The sequence below is a fragment of the Aotus nancymaae genome, unplaced genomic scaffold (genome assembly GCF_030222135.1).
Source record: "Aotus nancymaae isolate 86718 unplaced genomic scaffold, 86718_ANA_hifiasm-v0.15.2.pri h1tg000057l, whole genome shotgun sequence".
Classification (NCBI taxonomy): Eukaryota; Metazoa; Chordata; class Mammalia; order Primates; family Aotidae; genus Aotus; species Aotus nancymaae.
The window spans coordinates 40,552,018-40,571,693 of NW_026988471.1; positions in this window are offsets into that span (position 1 = coordinate 40,552,018).

Here is a 19,676-nt window from a genome sequence, read left to right on the forward strand (position 1 = left end):
GTCCCACACTTTCATGGTTTTACCTCCGGGAACCCAACAAGTTTCTCACCTTAAAGAACCAAGAAAGATTTCTTCATGGGTGTGTTAGGGGAAGAGGAAAAGCAACCATTGTGAAATATACCATATACTTAACAGCACAAAGAGAGAACTCTAAAGTATGCAAATGATGAGTGAGTTAAAACTCATGTAGAAGGTTGACATATCCCGGGATGAAATGTAGACTATGTTAAAAGACTCTAAGTGTATTATTATGAAACAACCTCACTGAAGGAGATGGAGGGAAAATAAGTAACAAACTTTGGAAATGAATGAAGTTTGTAAGACAAAATGTGAAAAGAAGTTCACTAAGCACTAAATAAGTCCTACATGCCAGTTCAGTGTCCCCAAACGTTTTGACATTAGGGGCCAGTTTCCTGAAAGACAATTTTTCCACAGACTAGGGTGGGGGAGGATGGTTTCAGGCTGATTCAAGTGCATCACATTTATCATGTACTTTATTTCTGTTATTATTACATTGTAATACATAATGAAATAATTATACAACTCACCATAATGCAGAATCAGTGGGAGCCCTGAGCTTGCTTTTCTGCAACTAGATGGTCCCATCTCAGCATGATGGGAGACAGTGACAGATCATCAGGCATTAGATTCTCATAAGGAGCATGCAACCTAGATTCTTCGCATGCACAGTTCTCAATGGTGTTCGTTCTCCTTTGAGGATCTAATGCAGCCACTGATCTGACAGGAGCGGGAGCTCAGGTGGAAATGCTTGCTTGCCTGCCACTCACCTCCTGCTGTGCAGCCCAGTTCCTAACAGGCCACGGATGGGTACTGAGGTGGAAGACCCTGCTCCTGTTGGTAAAATTGTTTCCCATAGGGGTATGGGTTAACAATTCTGACAGTGCTAAATATGTACACTGGGATTAAAAAATTAAGTAAATGAGTGGTACGTGGTAAGAGACAAGTTTCTCACTGTTGGAGTGCAAGATTACAGACAAGAAAGAAAAGGAGGCTAGAATGATCCATGGGGATTAGAGTTGGAGACATGTAGATACAGATGGTTATGTACAGAAATATTTGCATAAGCACTACACTCTAGTTCAGTAGTCCCCAACCTTTTTGGCACCATGGGCCAGTTTAGTAAGACCATATTTATAGATATGTGTATATATACAAGGTGGCATACATACATGTATTTTCTTGCTCTGCCATCTGACAGGACCTAAAAGCAACACCACCCCAGTAGCAACCAGCTACCAGCACCCAGATCTTTGTCTCTAATACCATTCTCCAATAAAATGTTCCTTGGAGAAGTAGATAATTCTAGGACTAGGGAAGGAAATATATAAGATGAGACTGGAATATTTTGTTGTGCTAGAAAATAAGAAAGTTTTGAAAATAACAAAACCCACATGGATGGGGTTATGTCAAAGGACTCAGAAGCCAACTGAAAAAACTCCCAATGGCCAAAGTGGGAACAATTCAAGCAACAAAATAAACAAAATAGCAGTGTCGGGTTCTAAACAAAAGTATAAAATAAATATTCATTAGTCCATACTAACATAAAGAAATAATTAGTAAATAAATAGAGGAGAAGAAGCCAATCTCCCATGCAGAAGAATTCCAAGTAATTTATGAAACTGCTGCTCTCTAAAGGAAGGGAAGCATAATTTCTCATTCTATAATTTATATCTGGGCTGCACACAGTACCTTCCTTTGAAAGAGTACAATATGGAAGTGAGAGAAAAAAAGCAACTTTGCAGAAGAGACCAGACTAATACTACCTCAACCAGGAGATCTAGGTTAATATCTACACTAATAATTCACATTGATAGTTTGTATCCTTGACATGATGTTATGAGGATGATACTTGACCTCTGTGGTCTTTCTCCTCCCTCCCCCTCTCCCACCCCCCAAAAAAAATAAAAAATGTTAAAACATCAGTCATGAGAAAAATATTAGAAAAATTCAGGCACATTCCACAAAATACCTAACCAAAATTTCGACAATCCTCCAAACCATCAAAAACAAGGAAAATCTGAGAAATAATTACAGTCAAGAAGAGCTAAGGAGACACAAATACTAAATGTAATATGATATATCCCATGTGGGATCCTAGGACAGGGGTAAAAAAACGATATTTGCTAAAATGTAAATCTGAATAAAGCATGGACTTTAGTTAATAACATATCAGCATTGGTTCACTAGTTGTAGCAAATTGTACCATACTGTATTAGTCCATCTTCACACTGCTAATACAGACATACCTGAGACTGGGTAATTTATATAGGAAAAAGATTTAATGTACTCACAGTTCCACATGGTTGTGGAAGCTTCACAATCATGGCAGAAGGCAAGGAGGAGCAAGTCACATCCCACTGGGTGCCCCCCACAACACATGGGAATTCCAGATGAGATCTGGGTGGGGACATAGCCAAACCATCTCACCTACTAATGTGGGGTATTAATAAAAAGGAAAACTGAGTGTGGGGTACGTAAGGACTCTTTACAATTTTCCTGTAAATCTAAAATCATTTTAAAGTGTAAAGTCTTATTACTAAAAATAATAATTCTAATTTATTTGGGTTACATATGTCTACTCTGCTTGTTTGACAAGATTTTCATTTTGAGCATTGTCAAAGGGCATAATGTAGGAACAAGGGAGGGAAGAATCTGAAATTTTACAAATACAGCTAAGGCTTATCATGATACTCAATTTTTAATCTATCACAGAATTAACTCTCGCTCCTTTGACTACGTAGCAAGTATCTAATGTAGCAAGCAGTAGTTCACAGCTGGACAAGTACTGTGTCTGAAGACCAGGCTCTTGCCTCTAGCTGATTTTCATGAAGCCCTGGTTTTCTATGTAACACTGGGGAGGCAGCCTTCCACTGGCATCTACTCTGGCACTATATATTGATGCCTCACTCTTTTTAAATAGCAAAAATGAAATTCCATAAGGTGAAGTAGCTGGAAGACACTAGATCTTTTATTTTTTGTAATTTTGTTTTATGGTTTCATCAGCTATCAGCAACTATAACTCATAGATTCCCAAGTTCAAGTTCAACAGCTAGAGAGCTGGACTCTCATCTCACAGTTATAGAAAATGTATAGAAAATATATTTCCCTGGCTCCAAATGGGACATAAGTCCATCTCGAAGGCAATTACTGTGCCCAAGAATATGGTGACTGGCTGAATCCATGCCTCCCAAAAGCTGGAAGTGAGGGGCAGAAGTGATTCCCACCCAAAGCACATGAACTGAGATTCAGGGAGAAAGTAGTTCCCCCTGAAGAAAGATGGAATAAAACTAACAGGAGTATGGAGAATGGATGCAGAGTAGCAAACAGCAAAGCAAAGCATGTTGGTTCTAGGAAAATTAACAATTACATAAGATGAACATGAAGAATCCTCCTAATAGCACTCACTTTCAGAGCCAGTCATTTTCTTAGAGCACATCCTCCTGGAGACCATCCTATCTGCAGGCTTCAGGGGTGTATCTAATGGATCTGCCACATTCAGAGCCATTCTCCCTTGTTTCTGCCTCACCCACACATGTGCTGCTCCATCCTCCTCATCTGTTTCATCCCACACTTCTGTCTCATTCGCACTATGTGCACTGATGGGGAGTGAGAAGAAAGATTATCCCTCACCATTAAGAATTTATGCTAGGATATTTTTGCGAAGACTTATTCTGGGTTTTTAGCATTAAAGAGACAAAAGGGAATTTAAAAAAGACATATGCTGGAAAACATGAGTTCCAAACCCAGTTTAGAATTCTTTACTTGTGTGACCTTTCAAGTCACCTGACCTCCTCTCAGAGTTTGTAGCTTGTCTGTAAAATGAAGGAGTTAGACTAGATTTATAAAGACCTGCAGACTCTATCCAGAAATAATGCTGTGATCAACTGAGTTTAAAAGCAAGCCCACTCTAAAACTCTCTATTAACTTTCCCAGGGCAGTTCTCTTTCTATTAACAGTGAGAAAATGGTATATATCCAACATAAATGTCTAGCATAAGCTCCTCAAGGGCAATGTCTAATTCATATAATAGTGCCCCACTCCAGCACCAAGCTCAGCGCCATGCACATAATGGGCATTCAATACCTGTTTGTTCAAGGATTAAATAACGAGAGGAAGTGGAACCAAAGGAAAAGGATAAAAAGAATCATAATTTTTAAATTACTGTTTTGAGTTCTACATGCCAAACTCTGGCTGACAGATGTGTGTGCTCCCTGAGCTTGGTAGCTGGACCAGTGGCTGGGACTCTGTCACTGGCCTCATAGCAGGTACTCAGAGGGGCATCCTCCTCTTGGTGATGGGAGCTGACTTCCTCACAGAATGCTGAAGGTAGGCTGCTAGGAAGGAGAGGGAAGACTAAACAGAGTCAGACCTTGGTTTCTACCATGGACAAGAGACAGGAGGGATGGACACTGAGGCTGCATCTGCCAGAGTACCCAGACAGTGTGGGTGCTATGACTTCTGCCCTCTATTCAGAGTTAGAGATCCAGAGGCCTTCAGTCGGGCCTGTGGTGGTTTCCCGTTTCACCCAGTTTTCCCTACCCTTTCCCACCACTGATCCAGAAGTGATGCTAATCAGTCATTTCACAACCGTAAGTTTGTCACCTGTCATCTTCCTAGTCACCCAGGTCCCCAAGCAGTTTCAAGGCTAACCTAGTCTTGGCTTTAGCCTCCGCCTCAACCATTAAATACAATAAGCTGCCAAATTCTCTTCTAGAGTATTTTAGTCTTCCTTCCCATAAGCCCTGAGATACACAAAGACCAGAGTTCTCTTTCTAAGGCACAGACCTAATCATTGTCACTCACCTGCTGATATAGTGTGAACATTTGTCCCCTCCAGATCTCATGTTGCAATTTGATCCCCAACATTGGAGGTGGGGCCCAGTGGGAGGAGTTTTGGTCACAGGGGCAGATCTCTCCTGAATGGCTAGGTGCCATCCTTGTGGGATTTAGCGAGTTCTTACTCTTAGTTCCCATGAGATCTGGTGTTAAAAAGAGTCTGGCATCTCCCTTCCCTCTTTCTTCCTCCTCTGTTACCATGTGATGCCAGCTCCTCTTCCCCTTCTGCCATGAATGGAAGCTTCCCGAAGCCGTCACCAGAAGCAGATGCTTGTGTATGCTTCTTGTACAGCCTGCAGAACTGTGAGCCAAATAAACCTCTTTTCTTTATAAATTACCCAGCCTCAGGTATTCCTTTACAGCAATATAAATGAATTAAGACACTTGCTTTTAAAAAAAAAATGGCTACCAGTTTTTTACAGAATAAAACCTAAACAACTCATCCAGCATTCAGTCTCAACCTACTTGGAGTTTGGGCTTCTTTTCTATTGCCCACCATACAGCCTGTTCCTGGAAAGCCATCCTGATCATGTGACCCCATTGTGCCCTGTGTCCTCCAGTCCCTAGGCCTGGACATTTGCTCTCTCCTTCCCCTGGAAAGTCTCTTCACCTCCCCACCACTAACTCTATCCACCCATCCCACCTTCTACAAAGTATCCAGATTTCTCTTTCATCAAATTCATCACATTCTCTTGTTTTTCTAATCACTTTGTTTTATAGTACATTAAACCATTTGCATTATATTTATATTATTATTTGTCCACTTACTTCACTGCCACACCTGAAGGGAAAGGGGTTTTGTTATCATTATCTTGGTACGGCCATCTCTCCCTTTGATGGTCTTGAAAGCACACAGGAACAAAGAATCTAACTCCGTTCCAATTAGTTTAACATATATTATGTCATTTAACTCTCACAATGACCCTACAAAGTATTATTATCATTACTATCATATTATTCATTTTATAAAGGAGGAAACTGAGGCACAGAGAAATTCAACTAGCTCAAGGGCCATGCAGCTGGTGTGATGAAGTTAGCCTTCAGAGATCATGCTGCTCCCACATCATACCACTGAGTGCAAGGCATAGCAGATGGCCTAGACTCCAAAAATAGGTGCTAAGATAAATTTCTATCCAAATACCATATGCACGGTTATAACCATTCAACTGCTTCATGTCATACAGACCAACTCTACTATAAGGTATCTGACAGTGGCTCTAACCCCTATTGTACCAGATTTTACTTGTGTTGTTCACATTTCCTGGTTTTCCACTCATATTTAAAATAGGAAACTAATGAGATGTTAGTGTGACTTGTCCTTGCAGAGAACTGGCTTTGCCCTACTTGTTTCCAGAACCTCTTCCCACTTCCTCCCCCAGCCTAAGTTGTCCTGCTCCTCCAATACAGACAATTCTATATAGACAAAGATGCAGAGGCAGGATTAAAAGGAGAAAAGTTCTCACATCAAGAGCCTTGCAGTACTCAAAAGGTGGGTTCAAGGCCCATTCACCAAGTTCTAGGCCAAAGCCCTTCATCTCTCCAGGTCCATCCATCTGCTTAACTCAAACATTACATCAGATTTTTTTCAAAACATTGAATAATGATATATTTTTTTCTTTTGTCACACTTGCATCGAAATGATTGTGCTTTGGACCTACAGGTATACACTATCTGGGAATCCAGCTGACCTTGTATTTGTTTTGTGTGGGAAGCATTTCAATGAAATGAGAGAAACAAGCCCCATCAACTTCAAACACTAAGAAGAATATACAAATGAATGATGTTTCTTTTCTGCTGGAACATTCATTAATCAGAGTTGACAAGGATACGTGGGCTCACAAGGCGGGGGAAGCAAGAGTCCCTGCTGTTTTCTAGAAATCTGTCAAACCAAGTTCCTTGCCCTGCAGCCTGTTCAGGGGCAGTACTTAGCTGCTTTGAGTACTAACTCCCTCTCCAATGTCGTCATAGCAACATACATGTTTGTTATTTTCAGGTCAGGTGAAACATTAGAGGGAAAATCACCTTGTTGCCATTTCTGCGGAGACAAGAAAAAAGAGCCTTTAGTCCTTAGAGAAATGAAGACAGTGTCTTCTAGTTTGATAGCCCCTTCTACAATAAAGGACTTTGATGTGCAGTATCTCATGCAGCCTCACAACCAACCTGTGAGCAAGGGTGTGGCTTACATCCATGCTACCGTGTTTACAAGCAGGAAAACTGAGAAACAGAAAGGGATGACCATTAGAAAGGCAGTATAAGGGAAGATTGGAAAAAATATAAACGGCCTGGGATTCTAAGCTAAGGGCATTAAACAATATTATTATTCCCAATGATATTGATAAAATATTGGCTCTTTTTTCACTATTACATGCATTTTTACTACTGCATGCATTATCTCACAGGATTATTATAAGGATGACGATCAATTGCTATCCTTATAACAATCGACTGTTACATGAATAACAACTGGTATATCCTTATAACAATCCTGTGAGGTAAGAATTAACACCATGCTCCATTTTCAAAGAGGAGACTATGGCATAGAGGAGTTAAGTCACACAGCCAAGATCACACCAGTGACAGGAGTCTGATCGTGCAGTCCGTGTGAAGGACTGTGATGTGAAATGGATAGCTTCTGGAATTTTTTGAGAAAGATCCAACATGATCTTTTTAAACCATCAATCTGGCTGCCGTGTTGGAAATAAACTGTGGAGATTCAAGGGTGAAGCCAGGAAACCCTGGAGGCTAGAGCAGGAGTCCATGCAAGACATGACGGTGGCTGAGATCTAGGTGGTAGCAAAGAGGTGGCGAAAGTGGTCAGATTCTGGACAGAACTTCAAGATAAAGCCAGCAATAGTTCCTGCCTGTTTAGACATAGAATGCGAAAGAAAGAAAAGAATCAAGAATAACTTGAAGTTTTTTGGCTAAAAAAAATGGAATAATGGATTGCTATCAACTAAGATCAGTGAAAGCTGCAGCTGTTATAGGTTTGGCAGGAATCAAGAGGACAGGAATTCAGTTTTGGACAGTTTCAGTTTGAGAAGACAGTCATCCAAGTGGAGATGCCAAGTACACAGTTGGATATAGAAATCTGGAGTGTAAAAGAAAAGTCTGGACTGGACATAAAAATTTTGAAAATGTTGGCATGTAGAAGGTGGTTATAGCCACAGGACTAGATGAGATAACCAAGAAAGTGGGTATAAACAGAAAAGAGAAGAGGACCAAGGACTGTGCCCTGGGATACAGCAACACTGATAGATGAGTGAGAAGAGAAGGAACCCACAAAGGTGTCTAAGGAGGAGGCACCAGGAGAGTGTGGCATACGGGAAGTCAAGCAGGGAAAGTGTATCAAACAGCAGGGAATCAATGGCTGTGTCAAATGTCTCTCATCGTTCAAAGATGAAGACTGATAACTATGAACTGTAACACCATGGAGGTCATAGGTAACCTTGATAAGACCCATTTCTGTGGAGTGATTTAAAAAACAGGACTGATTAAGTAACTCAAGAGAACTCAGGAGGAAATAAATCGGAGACAGTGAGCATAGATCGCTCTCTAGGTATTTGGTTGTAACCAGTGCAAAGAAATGGGATGGCAGCTGGTAGAGAAAGAGAAAAATTCTCCACCCTAAGATGGGAGATTACTAATATGTTCATAACAACGATCCAGTAAAGAACAAAAAAGTCAATGATATAAGAGAGGAGAGAATTGCCGTAGTCATGCCCTAAAAGAGGAAGAGGGGAATGTTATCTAGTACATGTGATCTAGGTAAGGAATTGGCCTTACCTAGAAAAAGCAGCATGTGGGGGGTGCTGATGCTAACAGGACAGACGCCTGTGGAAGCTTCTCCCGAATGCTCTGATGCTCTCAATAAAGTAGAATGCATGGTGACCAGCTTACAGCAATGTTAAAGAAGACGCTGGAGGTTGGAGGAGAGAGAGGGTCTGAGATCATTGTCATTTGGAAGCAGGAGGAAGAGGAGTCCTTTACTGGTATTTTTTAAACAATAAGCACCTGAAATTCGAATGTAATATAATTATTTCTGGAAGTATTGGAAGTGTGGAAGAAGAGAAAAGTTTGTATGATTTTGTTAAAAGGGATAGTTATGCCATTATAAGATGTCCTCTCAGGTAGCACCATTTTTAGCAGATAGGATTCTATATCTAAGAACATACTGAAATGCTTCCAAGTAAGAAGTTTCCTAACCACTGCCTATCTATGGTACAATAAAAGGATAGGACGTCAGCCTTGAGAGAGAAAAACATTAAAACCCTTCTCCCCATGCTTTTAAAGCCAAATCCTGCCTTTTTTCCTCTTGTGCCACTATGATAGTGGTAGCTGGAGTCAGGATAGAGATGAAATTAAGAATATTAAGGAAAACTGTCAGTCTAAAAAGCAATTTAAAAGTGAAGTTAGCTTAGGCCCAGTGCAGTGGTTCATACCTGCAATCCCAGCATTTTGAGAGGCCAAGGCAGGTGGATCACATGAGGACAGGAGTTCAAGACTAGCCTGGCCAACACGGCAAAACCCCATCTCTACTAAAAATACAAACCTTAGCTGAGTGTAGTGGTACACATCTGTAATCCCAGCTACTTAGGAGGCTGAGGCACAAGAAATGTTTGAACCTGGGAGGCAGAGTCTGCAGTGAGCTGAGGTCATGCCACTGCACTCCAGCCTGGATGACACAGCGTGACTCTGTCTCAAAAAAAGCCAGGGGGTGGGAGGAAATTAGCTTAAAAGGCTGCTATCAGAAAACACTTGGTCAGGATCTAGGGCTACTGAAAACCAATATGACTAATACTCCAAAACCCAAGCACAGTTTACTATAGTAAGGACGTGAACAGAAGACATTGTCTGGGAGTGGAAGGCGTTGCCCCACCATCTGGAAGAGAGCGGCAGATCCCTATAGAGAGTACCTATTGACAAGGGCTTGCCTCTACTTCACCCTGGCATAAAACTTGACCTTTTCACCCCTAACTAACCTGCCCATTGCCTCAGTGGATTCTAAACCACAAACCAGGGAATTCTTACAGACTTTTACGTGTAGGGGCCCAGGCAGTCTAATAGGCACCATCAAGACACTGAAACGCTGACTTCTTCAGTTCTCTCTCCAGGGGGCATCAACATTCTTGACAAGGAGGCGTTGGGGTGTTACAGACTCAGGAGCAGCAACACCATATGACTCAGGAGCAGCGATCTGTAACGCTCCAATGTTACAAGGGTCTTTCCAAGAAGAGCCTCTTTTACTCCAAAGGAGTATGGAATGGTAACATGGAAATTAGTATAGATGCATTAGTTATCTATTTTTGTACAATAAATTGCCCCCAAATTTACCTCTTTTTTAAAGAGATGGGATCTCATGGCCAGGTGCGATGGCTCACACCTATAATCCCAGCACTTTGGGAGGCCAAGGTGGATGGATCACCTGAGGTCAGGAGTTCAAGACCAGCCTGGCCAATATGGTGAAACCCCATCTCTACTAAAAATACAAAAATTAGCCAGGTGTGGTGGCAGATGCCTGTAATCCCAGCTACTCAGAAGGCTAAGGCAGGAGAATCACTTGAACACGGGAAGTGGAGGTTGCAGTGAGCCAAGATTGCACCACTGCACTCCAGCCAGGGTGACAAAAGCAAGCCTCCGTCACATACACACACCAAAAGAGAGACAGGATCTCGCTCTGTTGCCCAGGCTGAAGTGCAGTGGTCTAATCACAGCTCACTGCACCCTCAAAGTCCTGGGATCAAGCATCCTCCCATCCAGCCTCCCCAGTAGCTGGAATTACAGGTGCATGCCAGTGCATCAGGCTAATTTTTTAACTTTTTTATAGCGATAGGATCTCACTATTTTGCTCAGGCTGGTCTTGAACTCCTGCACTCAAGCAATCCTCCCACAGGGCTGGGATTACAGGCATTAGCCACCATGCCTGGTCCAAAACTTAACATCTTAAACACACATTTATTTCTATCTCACATTTTCTGAGGATCAAGAATCAAGGTGCTACTTAGATGGGTCGTCTTAGAGTCACAAGGCTGCAATTAAGATCAACTAGGGTGTAATCCCAGCACTTTGGGAGGCCGAGGCGGGTGGATCACGAGGTCAGGAGATCGAGACCATCCTGGTCAACATGGTGAAACCCCGTCTCTACTAATACAAAAAATTAGCTGGGCATGGTGGCGCGTGCCTGTAATCCCAGCTACTCAGGAGGCTGAGGCAGGAGAATTGCCTGAACCCAGGAGGCGGAGGTTGCGGTGAGCCGAGATCGCGCCATTGCACTCCAGCCTGGGTATCAAGAGCGAAACTCCGTCTCAAAAAAAAAAAAAAAAAAAAAAAAAAAAAAAAAAGATCAACTAGGGATATAATCATGGAAAGGCTCAACTGGGCAGGATTCTTTTCTAAGCTCAGGTGGTTGCAGCATTCAGATCTTCGAGGATTGTTGGCCTCAGTTCCTCAGTCCTTCACTGGCTATTGACTGGAGGCTTCCCCTCAGTTCCTTCCCACGTGGACCTCCATAGGGCAGCTCACACCATCAGAGAAAGCAAGTGATTGGGAAAGAGCAAGCAAGACAGACGTCACAGTCTTTTCTGCAACTTCATCTTGGAAGTGATATCCCCTTCGCCCCATTCCATTTGTTGAATCAAATGACTAGGTCTCGCCCACACTCAAGGCTGGTGTGAGGTGAAGCATGGATTGCACATGGATGTGAACACTAGTGGGTGGGACCATTGGGGGCCACTTTAGAGGCTGCCTTACCATCACAGGGAACTTAAAAACTAACCAAACATGGCTCCTGCAAGTCTTTCCTTCAGATCATCTGCCCGCATTCCCAGCTGTGAGCCAAATAAAGCTCCGAAATGGAAATGGCTGTTCATCTTCTAAAACGTTGCTTTGCTGGGGAGTAGCTGAGCCCCCGGGGCAGGGGGCTGTTTTTACTTCCCAAACACATGAGCCTCTAGCTGTAGCCCTTGGGCTTGCTTTTGGCTCCAGGCTTTGCATCCCCACACTACTTAAGCTCGCAGCTTTCCTCGGCTCACATGGTCCCTGGGGAGGCATCCTTTTTTGGGAGCTTTAGTTCACACATTGTCAGCCGCCATCATATTTCCCTCTCTGAGGGCCTTTCTCACTGCCAGCGACAGGATGCATTTTGCCTCCTGTCAAGAGATTTCCCCAGGAAGGTGAGCGAATGACTCATACTTCTCTCGCCTAAATTCTAGCCCATTCTGCTTCCACCAAGACGGAAATGGAGGGTAGAATTCAGCAGGCGAGAGATACTTCAGAATGTTTCAAACTTCAGTTTAAATACAAATTTCCAGACTTACAAGTAGAGAACTGAAAGGTCAAGTGATGAAGCATTCTTCTAAGAAAGGAGCCATGAGGAATTACACCACACCAGGAGCAATCTCCTCCTTGGATATCATTCACACTGCACCCTCCAGAGAGCTGGGAACCCAGGGATGAAGCCAACCAGCTACTGCCCTTCCCAGTGCCTTCTACAGCTGAGGAAGCTGGTGATACAGGCAGAGATTGGCTCCCGCAGTTCAGTGCCTCAGAAACCTGAACTTGAATCCCAGCTCATGTTATTCACTGGGCAACCCTGGGCACCTGTCTGAGCCTTCTGTGCTTACTCTGTGGCCTTAGAGAAAGAATGAAATGATGTAATTCTTGGCATAGATCAGGGGCCAAGGAGGTACCCTGCCCTCTAGGAGACTTCTGTTCTCCTAGGGTCCCCAAAGTTTCTAAATTCCAGACTGCCCTAACCCTCTTAGCTGTATTTCCCATTTTTCCTCACTCCTTCCCATTAGAACTCACTTTTGAAAGGTACCCTACCGGAAAACCCCTCCTCTGAGAGGCTCTCTGGTAAAAGAAAGCTAGTGAGGTCATTTTTCCTGTGGCATTCAAGGCTACAGTTACCCAGTAAGGGGGGTGGGGGGCCTTATGATCAAATACGGACACTAGAAACACCTTGAAGTCCCCCTCCCAGATCCAATCCCAACCTTTAATCATTTTAATTTTGCCAATTCCCAGCTCCAGCTAAATTCAGTCATCCAGTTTATCCTCTCCTGTTCCAAAACTGCTGAAAATCATAAAAGCCCACTGAACAGTTCCCATTATAAATCTATGCCATTCGACATTGCTGCTCACTAATCCTTTTCTTCATCCTTATTAACTGCCTATCCCACGCCATATGGCAGCAATTTCAATCTATTTGACTTTTCTCTGATCCCCACATACCCTATCCACTTCTTTCTGTGCCTCCCCCTTCACTGAAAACCTTAACGTTCCCTCCTTCACCTCCTGTTTCCTTCCTCTCAAAGTCACTTCATTACTCCATCTGGTTCCCTGGACTCCCTCAGCCTGCAAAGAGGAAGGACCCCAACCTTTTTCCCATATTAACAGTAAACTTTTGATCCCATGTTGTGTGCCTCCTCTTAGATTTTATTGCCTTAACCATCTCTTCTCCTTCTCAGGCAGGTTTAACACCTCCCTTTATGCCTTAGGATAAGATGCCCTTTCCGTTCTTCCTCACCCTTGTCCCACATCAACAACTCTACTTCCATCCCCCAGGCTCATACGCAAATCACACTCACCACCCACGGTTCTACATCACTCATGTACCTCTTAACTCCCTAGAATCAGACTTCCATCTCCAATATCTTACTAAAAATACTTTCTCAAATGTCTCTGATATCTAAGTGCTAAATCCTATGGCCTCATCTCAGTCCTTTTCCAACGCAACTTTCTGCAATGTTTAATGTAGCTATCCCTCTCCCAAAACTTTTTTTTTTCTGTGCCCTCTGCTCCTGCTTCTTCTACTGTTCCTTTTCAATCGTCATTACCTGTGAATCTTTTTCCTGTTAGCCCTTAAATATAAAGATTTCAGAGATGTGCTACAGGTCTCTTTTCTTTTCATGCACACCCTTCTCTGTGCAATCATATGAACTTCTTTGGGTCTAACTATTATCAACACCAAAGACCCAAACCTGCCTCACTAGTGTGAAACTCATTTTGAATCTCAGTGCCTTCTGAGATTTCCAATTTCATGCTGAACATTCACCAAAAAATGCCCTGTTTTCACTGCCAGCTCACCTATTCTAGAACTGTTTTAGAACAGAATCAATCACCCTCCCCACCAGACCACAAAAAAAATCTCCTTCACCTGTTTCCTCTTCCCACTATTCCTTTATTTTTTCTTCTTTCCCTGTTTATGCATTTAGGTTTCTCCTTAGTTTACCTGCATAGAACTCCAATCCCCCACGTGACTGAAAGCTGTGAAGTCACCAAGTCTGTTGATTCTTTTGCACTTCCATTGGCACCATCTTAATCATTTATCACTGGGACTTTGCTGCTAGTGATTCATCTTAAATCTCTCACCTCCCCAAATGATGTGTATTACATAGCAGTAACAGAGTCAAAGTGATGGCCACAAGGAGTGAGACCAAATCACTGGAGCTGTACGGAGAGTAGGTATTCAGGATGACCACCACAGAGCATGGAGACATGCCCCCCAGGGTCTGGTTCCAAAGGGATCGCAAGTCCCAAACACACCTACTCTTCAATTATTGGGGGTTTGAGAATAAAGTTTATACTTCAAGGACACTAAATAATGCCTTATCCAAAGGAAGGAGGGTTTCATGCCTTTAAGAAGAGTCATCATGTAAGAGGAGATCCCTCCAAAAGAGGGACAAGAGCTCTCATCAATGAGCACAATTGTCTTTTTTAATTTTCTGGAGCATGACTGTGGCAGTAGACACAGCATGTCAGGGACCCTTCTCAGTTGAAAATCAGAGCTGCTCCTGCTGTTCCCCATCTGGTCAAGAAAGAAGATCCCTGCCTTAGTCTTATCACAGTGGAACCAGCTTACCAAGGGACACTGATGCAGGACAGAATGGAGAAGAGATGCCTTCTCCAGTCACCTTCAGTTGATTTAAAGGTTCTTGTGGCTGGTCAAAACATCATGCGAGAATAGAAACATGATTCTAAGCTAAGCATGTTTCTCTACTGGCAATGAACTGGTGAAGCAGATGGGAAAGAGCAGAATCCATCAAATGGCCAACCGCCTAGCAAGGCCAGCTTTGCTAACCAAATGATTCAGACACATTTGTCATTCCCCGCCTTCTGTGTGCAGGTGCTGCATCTTAAAAACTCAGGGCTCCCATTTCAGCAACGCCATGTTGAAATACGCAGCCTATTTCCACTTCCCATAGTGTCGCATATATCATTTCTCTTTCTCGTTTCATTATGATTTATAGGGATTGCAGGTAGCAAAGAGTCAGCAATGATTAACTGGAGGAGATACCTCTAAGTCACAGATCAATTCACTTACTTCTTCAGCAATCTGAAGAAGGCATCTCATTTCTTCGTGGTTATTTTAGTAACTTTGAATCTCAGTAATAAATCAGACTTTGGAGCTCATCTTTCTGTCTGAGGTTGAGTTTAAAACTCAGCGGATGGGGTGAGGAACGGGGGCAGAGAGGAAATTTTGCAAGGGGCTTCTCCTACCAGGCCACACACCCAGATAGCCTCACCCTGCACCATGAAGACTCATCTCATTTTATGACTATCAAAGGCTCTGCAGAAACCAAGATGTAGGTTCAAGGTAATTATTTCGTGAGTTACAGAATAAATACTTGGGAAAGGGTACTCAACCCGGAAGCTGACACTCACCAAATTACCTTTTTGAGCTAAGGTAGAGAATAATCTTTTTTTTAATGCTAACTATAGACTATACTCCTAAGAAATTTTTCAGTCCTCTCCACCAGTCTGAGAGCAGATGCCAGCAAATCAGACTGATTTACTTGATTTTCTTTCACTGATACAACAGTGCAGTTAGCAAGGAAACAGTCAAAAAAGGAAGCAAACAGATTAGCTGAAAGAAATTAGGAAAGAGGCACAGTGAGCCCACGGCCTTTTTCTTCTCAGGACTCCAGAGTGTCACCACACCTTGGTTTGACTCCATTAACAAACTTATCTAGAGAGAGCTGGATTGCTTGCTAGGCATTTAAGTATGTATTAAGTATAAATTCAAAAATAAAAATAGAAGTCCATTTTTGTGCTAGTTCCAAGAGGCAGATATAACTATCACACACAGTCCTTCCTAGGATGTATTAGTTATTTACATTACAAAATAAACAAAGAGCAAGACAGTAAAATGCTTATCCAATTTTCTGGCTATGGAGGACCTTTGGTCAGTCATTTAACTTCTCAGTTTCCCCATCTGTAAAATGGGTATAACAACAATGCCTACTATTCTATATAGCAGGGTTTCATTATCAACATTTGGGGCCAGATGATCCTTTGTTGAGGAGGGCTGCCCTGTGCATTTCAGATGTTTAACAGCATCTCTGGCCCCCACCCTCAGCTGTAGTATCCCCCTTCCCTCAGCTATGATAATTTAAAATGTCTCCAGATATTGCTAGATGCCCCCTGGTGAGGGAAAAATCATCTGTAGTTTAAAATCACTGCTGTAGAATAAATGAACCAACATATATATAATTCTTAGACCTATTCCAGGCAGATAGCAAATTCTCCTGACTTGACCCAGAGGATAACGGAGTCTGGAGACTAGAGAGACAATTTGTTCTATAACAAAGAAGAACTTCACTATTCTTGCAGAGCTCCTAATAAAGTTAGAAATCACTCTCTGATACATTTCTCAATCATTCTCCATCCTTCACAGACCTTGGTGAAAGGATCCAGGTGGTACTGACCACCTGACAAACTTACAAGCACTTACTTTATCTCCCTCTTCTCTACTGAATGATACAAGCAATTTGTTGAAAATTGTGTTTATTATCCCCCTTGATACTTGAATGCCTGCCCAGCCAAAGACATTGTATGCTACAGAGAATATTTTTATTGGATTTTACAAACAATAAAAATAACCCATCTGGTCTCACTCTTTTTATCTTCATTTAAAGACCATTTTGTTATATTATCAAAAATGTGGTTTCTCCACTATACAAAGAGAACTGGTATTGCATCTCACAGCCTCTTTGATGCCCAGCACTATCCCAGTGATAAATAATGAGCACAGCCATTCCATTCATAGACACCTATCACTGAGAAAGTTTATCCTTACTCCAAGCCTGACTCTCTCTTCTTGTAATCTCTCTGCACACTGTTCAGTCAAGTACTAATTATGCAGCTGCTGCATTCAAGGGCCCATGGCCTTGGTCCACACAGGAGTCCTATTCCCTTTCATGACAAAAATCGAGACACATGAAGATAATGATGACTTCTCATTTCAAGCCTCTCTTCCCCAGCTAAAGGTACCCAGTTCAGTTCATTATTCCTCATAGACTGTGGTATCCTGGCCACTAACCATTTTGGTCCCCCTCCTTTAGATAAACTTTAATTTGTTAATGGATTCTCAAAATGAGGTATCTGCACTGCACACCACATTCCAGCTGTGAATCTGACCCAACAAAGAACCCACCAGGGCTATTACATCTCTGATCTACAACCATTCAAGCTGCCATGCAGCCCAAGATGGGCTATCTCTTTAGCAGGCAAAGCCTCTCAGACTCCCAAGCTGTAAGACAAAGTAAGATCTCAGGTTTTTATCATACAAATTCCCTCCCAACAAATTAATCCCCACCCTATGTACTCACAGGCCATAGTTTGAACCAAAAATGCATAATCATCTATGTATCCCTACTGTATTTAATCTCGGTGTCTTGAGCAGAGGCCAGAATGTCAAGATAGCTTTGCATGCTGGTTCTATAAACCATGCCATCAGCCACTTCTTCCTCCCTGAACTTTCCCTAGCAGCTTTAGTCCCTCTTAGATTTTCACTTGAATAAATTGTTATATGTGTGTCTAAACCCGAGTATGCAAACTATAGCCCACAGCCCAAATTCAGCCACTATCTATTTTGTAAATAAAGCTTTATTGGAACATAGCCATGCTCATTTACTATTGTCTATGGCTGCTTTCCTATTAAAACAGCAAAGTTAAGAAGCTGCAATGGAAACCACATGGTCCACAAACCATATTTACTATCTGGCCCCTTATCGAAAAAGTTTATGAACCCCTAACCTAAGGCTGTGAAATATATATGATAGACTCAAGCCAAAATCAGGGTTCTATGGGCCTCCAGCTTATTTAAAATGACAAGACAGCACATTTATTTAGTGGTTCGTACAGCTTTGAATTCATTTAAAAATGAGGCCATTCCCAGGATCTGTGCAGAACTCAAAATACACTCTCTGCTATTGGCGTTACTTGATCCTAATAATCCCATCAAAGTAAAAATAGGATTAATGAATTAACTATGCATTAATTCAAAATTTGTTCTCTTATGATACAAATAGATGAGGGGAAAGAATGGAAGACAGAACATGTAAATCTTGAAGAAACAACAGGAAGCTGAGGAGAAAAACTGATTCTCAGAAGCAGCTGGAAGCCAAGAACCAGAGGGGCTTTTGTAGAGATGTGTGAATTTGCTGTGATGGGGATTAATGCTTCCCCTCACACTGGCCTTTGTTGGGGCTGACACTGCTCCTGAAGCAGGTAACTTGGAAAATTATCATGGCTGCTGCTTAAAACCTGCTAGATGGGATCCCTCATTGTTTCCCCGTAGACAGGTGATTACTCACTAAACCCGACACTGGATTGGAATCCAATGTTCTCATAGGGTAGTACATTCTCACAGCCTTAAATCCAAGCAACCCAAAGCCACTTTTCCCTTTTTAAACTCCATGCCCTTTGCTTATTTCCAACTAACAGCTCCCACAGCAGGTTCTAGAGCCTAAGCACCGCAAGCTAGATTGTGCAATGTCTGGCTGACTGCTCAGGGGAGAAAATAATACTTGCATTTCAAAACAAACATGCAGATACAGCTTAGATGCCTGTCCCCTCCAAATCTCCTGTTGAAATGTGATCCCCAAGGATGGAGATGAACCCTACAGGTAGGTGTTTGGGTGATGAGTGCAGATCCCTCATGAATGGCTTGGTGCCCTCCCCACAGTAATAAGTGAGTTCTCACTCTATGAGTTCATGTGAGATGTGATTATTAAAAAGAGCCTGGGACCTCTTCCTCTATCCCTTGCTCCATCTCTCACCATGTGACACTCCAGCTCTGCTTCCCCTCAACCATGACTAAAAGCTTCCTGAGGCCTCACCAGAAGCCAAGCAGATGCTGGTGTCATGCTTGTACAGTCTGCAGGACCATGAGCCAATTAAACCTTTTTTCTTTATAAATTATCCAATCTCATATAAAGAAAGTATCTCTTTTCTTTATAAATTACCCAGAAATATTAAGTATTTCTTTATAGCAAGGCAGAACAGAATAATACACACACTAAGCCAAGCCCTATTGATAACAAATGTTAGGCCCAATGTACTAAGTCTGAAAATGATCTTGCAAGTGGGTCATTTGCCAGAAGGAGAGAATACTGCCAAGTTGTTTAGGGCATGAGCAGGCCTGGAATGGAATCTTGACCTTTTTGATTCCTCCAAATCTCAGTTTCATCATTTACAAAATAGAAGTAGTAGTAACACTTCCTCACAGGGCTGTTGAGAGAATAAATGACATAATGCATACAGAGCATTATGCTGATGCATACATAGTATCTTGTATCTAGGAAACATTCAGGAAATGTTTAAATTTACAGTAATTTCTAAGACAATGCCCAAAATAACCCCTCTTTGGACAACAACACTAAAATCACATGCACCATTTAAAAAATGAGAATACAAGGGCATACAAGTTTTTAGATTTTTCCCAAGGCAAGAAAACAAGCACTGATGCAGATGCGGAAAGAATGTTTTTGGTCCACTGCCTACCTGTGATAACCCCATAAAAGAAGTCATTATTCAACAAG